This window comes from Eumetopias jubatus, unplaced genomic scaffold, assembly GCF_037043125.1.
Source record: "Eumetopias jubatus isolate StellerSeaLion01/CBP00866 unplaced genomic scaffold, mEumJub1_p1.0 scaffold_4, whole genome shotgun sequence".
Lineage (NCBI taxonomy): Eukaryota > Metazoa > Chordata > Mammalia > Carnivora > Otariidae > Eumetopias > Eumetopias jubatus.
This window is the reverse complement of record NW_028274810.1, coordinates 150,008,273-150,013,958: the sequence shown is the minus strand read 5'-3', so window position 1 is coordinate 150,013,958 and position 5,686 is coordinate 150,008,273. Positions and strand designations below refer to the sequence as shown.

At 43.0% G+C, this 5,686-nt stretch overlaps 1 pseudogene; it reads left to right on the top strand.

The window, feature by feature from the left end:
- The first annotated feature begins 2,065 nt into the window (after positions 1-2,065).
- Positions 2,066-4,245, top strand: LOC114214728 (heat shock protein HSP 90-beta pseudogene; annotated as a pseudogene).
- The last annotated feature ends 1,441 nt before the right edge of the window (positions 4,246-5,686 follow it).

Sequence of the window (5,686 nt, the reverse complement as noted above, 5' to 3'; positions counted from 1 at the left end):
TTGACATGTAACATTGTGTAAGTCTAAGGTACTCAACATGTTGCTTTGATATATTTTGATATTGTAGTATGATTGTCTTTGGAACGTTGGCTAACACCCCTATCATCACATAATTATCATTTCTTTTTTGTGGTGGGAATAATTAACATCTAGTCTCCTAGCAAGTTTGATGTTTATGATACAATATTGTTGCCTATAATCACTGTGCTTGCGCATTAGATCTCTAGGACTTCTTTATCTACTAGTTCTTTCTGAAGCATCCACATGTCCTTATCGCCCTCGATCCTCTCACTCTTCCAAGCTCTCCTTTAACTCTTCCACTGTGACTTCAGAAAATCTCCATGCCCTTTTTTCTTTTCCTTACTTTGTTCCATTTATGAGTCAAATAAAATTACTGTAGTCACGACTGAGAAGCGTTAAGTGTACCGTTCACAACATTGTAAAATCTAGAGAAAGGAAAGCCACACAATTAGAAGTGAACTATGGCATAATAAGGGATCCGCATCTCGACCACTGAGCCCTTCAGAACACCCACAAAAATCTTCTCTCTCTAATTTAGTATCATATGTCCCTCTGGTTTGACTGATCAGCTTCAAGGGCAGACATTCAAAGTAAATTCAAAACAGTTTCTTACCTATTTTTAATTTTTCTGTTTTATTCACTAGCATTGTACATACTGTTTTCTCTTTATTTTTTTTTAATTTTAAATATATAGTCATTTGTTTCACTGTGCTAATAAGACTTTGTAAGCTTTCAAATTAGTTCCATCATATTTGGAATCTTTTTCCTAGCAATATACTGAGTCAAGATGCAAATGAATGCTTAAAGAGTGACCCACTGTACGTTGATGATCATATTATTCAGTGTTTTCCCCATAGACAAACCTCATCTATTCAATGCTGCATCTAAGACTAAGAGTTGCTCATTTTTGTGTGTAGGTTTTTTGCCACCAAAATTGAAAGAGTTAATAATTTCAAAGATTCAGAATTCTCTAAGCACCTTTCAATTTATTTTTCCTTCCTTGTTTCCACACAAGCAAACCAAATGTTCCAAATCTGCTTAAAAGGGATAAAGAAGACATGGTCCATATATACAATGGACTATTACTCAGCCATCAGAAAGGATACATACCCAACATTTGCATCAACATGGATGGAACTGGAGAAGATTATTAGTGAGCTAAGTGAAATAAGCCAAGCAGAGAAAGTCAATTATCATGTGGTTTCACTTATTTGTGGAACATAAGGAATACCATGGAGGACATTAGGAGAAGGAAGGGAAAAATGAGGGAAATCGGAGGGAGAGATGAACCATGAGAGACTATGGACTCTGAGAAACAAACTGAGGGTTCTAGAGGGGAGGGGGGTGGGGGGATGGGTTAGCCTGGTGATGGGTATTAAGGAGGGACGTACTGCATGGAGCACTGGGTGTTATACGCAAACAGTGAATCATGGAACACTACATCAAAAACTAATGATGTACTGTATGATGACTAACATAACATAATAAAAAAAAAATTATAAAAAGAAAAAAAGGGTGATCCTTGGTCAGAAATCTGGGAATTTGGGAGGGGGCAATGTATGGTTCATTTGGTGAATCTAACATTTTCCATTTTACAGCACATGTGTATATTCAACATTTCTTCATTCATTTATTTGCCTCTTTGTTGTCTTTCCTACTAAGGAGTAAGCTCTGTAAGAGCAGGGATTTTGTCTATCTCTTCTTCCCCAGTGTCCCCGGTACCTAGACTGGCATAAAGTTAATACTCAAGAAACAACTTTTGAGCAAATAAAATATTTAATTAATCAGTTAGTCATTTTGATTATTTAGGTTCTGGTTGGCTTTGCCTTTACTTATTTCATCATTTTAAAAAGAAAAAGAAGACCTGAGCATGTGTATGCTAGATTTAGAATCCTAGAATCTAGAGCTGGAAGAGATCCTAGAAATTGTGTCATTTAAAATATTGATTTTAGAGTCACCCCCACACAGGCTTGTTGTGGAGACGTAGCCGGACGCAGTCCCTACCCACCGTGGTCTGTAGTGCTTGCAGCTCTTCTCCTTTAAGATGTTTGAGGAAGTGCACCATGGAGAGGAGGAGGTGGAGACTTTTGCCTTCCAGGGAGAAACTGCCCAACTCATGTCCCTCATCATCAATACCTTCTATTCTAACAAGGAAATTTTCCTTCAGGAGTTAATCAGTAATGCTTCTGATGCCTTGGACAAGATTCACTATGAGAGCCTGACAGACCCTTCCAAGTTGGACAGTGGTAAAGAGCTGAAAATTAACATCATCCCCAACCCCCAGGAATGCACCCTGACTCTAGTGGACACAGGCATTGGCATGACCAAAGCCGATCTCATAAATAATTTGGGAACCATTGCCAAGTCCGGAACTAAAGCATTCATGGAGGCTCTTCAGGCTGGTGCAGACATCGCCATGATTGGACAATTTGGCGTTGGCTTTTATTCTGCCTACCTGGTGGCAGAGAAGGTGGTGGTTATCACAAAGCACAATGATGATGAGCAGTATGCCTGGGAGTCTTCTGCTGGGGGCTCCTTCACTGTACGTGCAGACCGTAGCGAGCCCATTGGCGAGGGTACTAAAGTGATTCTCCATCTTAAAGAAGACCAGACAGAGTATTTAGAGGAGAGACATGTCAAAGAAGTGGTGAAGAAGCATTCGCAGTTCATAGGTTATCCCATCACCCTTTATTTGAAGAAGGAACGAGAGAAAGAAATCAGCGATGATGAGGCAGAGGAGGAGAAAGGGGAGAAAGAGGAAGAAGATAAAGATGATGAGGAGAAGCCCAGGATTGAAGAGGTGGGCTCAGATGAGAAGGATGATAGTGGGAAGGACAAGAAAAAGAAAACAAAGAAGATTAAGGAGAAATACATAGATCAGGAAGAACTGAATAAGACCAAGCCCATTTGGACCAGAAACCCTGAGGACATTACCCAGGAGGAATATGGAGAGTTTTACAAGAATCTTACTAATCACTGGGAAGACCACTTGGCAGTCAAGCATTTCTCTGTAGAAGGTCAGCTGGAATTCAGGGCATTGCTGTTTATCCCCCGTCGGGCCCCTTTTGACCTCTTTGAGAACAAGAAGAAAAAGAACAACATCAAACTCTACGTTCGCTGTGTGTTCATCATGGACAGCTGGGATGAACTGATACCAGAGTATCTCAACTTCCTCCATGGTGTGGTTGACTCCGAGGACCTGCCCTTGAATATCTCCCGAGAAATGCTCCAGCAGAGCAAAATCTTGAAGGTCATTCGCAAAAATATTGTGAAGAAGTGCCTTGAGCTCTTCTCTGAACTGGCAGAAGACAAGGAGAACTATAAGAAATTCTATGAGGCGTTCTCTAAAAACCTAAAGCTTGGAATCCATGAGGACTCTACTAACCGGTGCCGCCTTTCTGAGCTGCTGCATTACCAACTTTCCAGTCTGGGGATGAGATGACTTCTCTTTCAGAATATGTGTCCCGCATGAAAGAGACCCAGAAGTCCATCTATTACATCACTGGTGAGAACAAGGAGCAGGTTGCCAACTCCGCTTTTGGGGAGCGAGCACGGAAGTGGGGCTTTGAGGTAGTGTATATGATGGAGCCTATCGACGAGTACCGCGTGCAGCAGCTCAGGGAATTTGACGGGAAGAGTCTGGTCTCGGTTACCAAGGAGGGCCTGGAGCTGCCTGAGGATGAAGAGGAGAGGAAGAAAATGGAGGAGAGCAAGGCCAAGTTCGAGAACCTCCACAAACTCATGAAAGAAATCTTGGATAAGAAGGTTGAGAAGGTGACAATCTCCAACAGGCTAGTGTCTTCACCCTGCTGCACTGTGACTAGCACCTATGGCTGGACGGCCAACATGGAGCGGATCATGAAAGCCCAGGCCCTTCGGGACTACTCTACAATGGGCTATATGATGGCCAAGAAGCACCTGGAGATCAACCCTGACCACCCCATCGTGGAAACGCTGCGGCAGAAGGCCGAGGCGGACAAGAATGACAAGGCAGTCAAGCACAGCACCTGGTGGTGCTGCTATTTGAAACAGCTCTGCTCTCCTCCGGCTTCTCACTCGAGGATCCCCAGACTCACTCCAACCGCATCTACCGCATGATCAAGCTAGGCCTGGGCACTGATGAAGATGAAGTGACCGCAGAGGAACCCAGTGCTACTGTTCCTAATGAGATCCCCCCACCTTGAGGGTGATGAGGATGCCTCTCGCATGGAAGAAGTAGATTAGTTCTACCTGCAGACCTTGTGCCCTCTGTATAGTGTCTCCATGGCTCCCCAACAGCCCCGAGTGGCCCCGGTTCACCTGGTTCCCTCTGCTGATGTCTAGTGGTTTTTTCTTTTTTTCTCCTGTCTTTGAGGCAGGAAAGAAGGCCCTCAAGCCCTATCCCTTCCGATACTTGACGGGGTTTGGATATGCATTGTGGGTGTTTTTTGTTTGTTTGTTTGTTTATTTTGTTCCGAGATTAAAATATGCAAAATAAAGAAAATAAATAAATAAATAAAATACTGATTTTCTAGCTGAGGGAATAGGGTAATAGGGAAACAGGCTAAGTCATATGATGCCCAAAGGCCCATCACAGCTGGGTAATGGCCAAGTTGCTGTCCCAGTCATTAAACCACTGGGCCTCTCTGGGGGACACAGAGCCTATCCTTCCCATAGTAGGAGCTGGTGTGATCTTGTTGGCTCACCAGAATATATGCAGATCTCTATTTGCAAAATAAAACAAAAGGTGTGATAGAAGCAGAATACTTTCCTGCATTATTTGTATTTAGCCGACAAACATTTATGCACCAGGGACATGAGTGGCTTGTGAGAAAACCAGAACGAGGATCACGAACACCACCATGTGTACCAGCCTTGACCGGATCCAGAGCTTAGACACAGCTGAGCTTGGAAGGGAACATGGGGCAGATTCCAGGAGACAAAGCTCAGAGTCACTGTTTCACTTCATCTTCACAACCACCCCGTAAGGCAGCGAGGAAGACACTGTGCCAGTTGTACAAACGAGGAACCTAAAGGTGAAAGTAGTTGGCAAACGGCTCCAGGTCACACGGGTAGTTGGTGACAAGAGACAAAATGAAGTCCTCTTATCCCATGACAGTTCAGTGTATTGTTTTCACTAAGCAAATGCGTGTACTTTCTTGGTCTCAAACTGTCTTTTTTTTTTCCTGAATTAGTTGGATTTAAACCTACCTCCTACCTGCCTATCCCTCCTGTCCCCAGATCAGGACCTGAGCTCTTGGCTAAGATGTTTACACACTCTACTTTTGTCTGAAAAAATAATTATTATTTGTTCTCCTTAGTGCTCTACACAGGGAATGCATTTCTCTTCTTACAAGTCTTCAAATGGTTAACTGACAAATATCGTAAACCCTAGAAGAATGTGTAGCCTCAAGATTCTGTGGTTTCAGGGTGTCCCCTGCGGAATATATACTGAACTTTCTCCTTCTCTCTCCTCTCTGCTACCCATAAAAACATATATACACTGTGTGATTATAATGACAACCCCTTTCCGCCTGAAATTGTTATCATCACAAGCACTCATGGATTAGACTAAGGCAAATATAACAGAGGCCACTGGTGGGGGTTGAAGTGGATGATCATTGCGGGTACATCATAAGAAAAAACCTGAATAGGTGCTGTGGTGGGAAGAGAGGTAATGTACGAT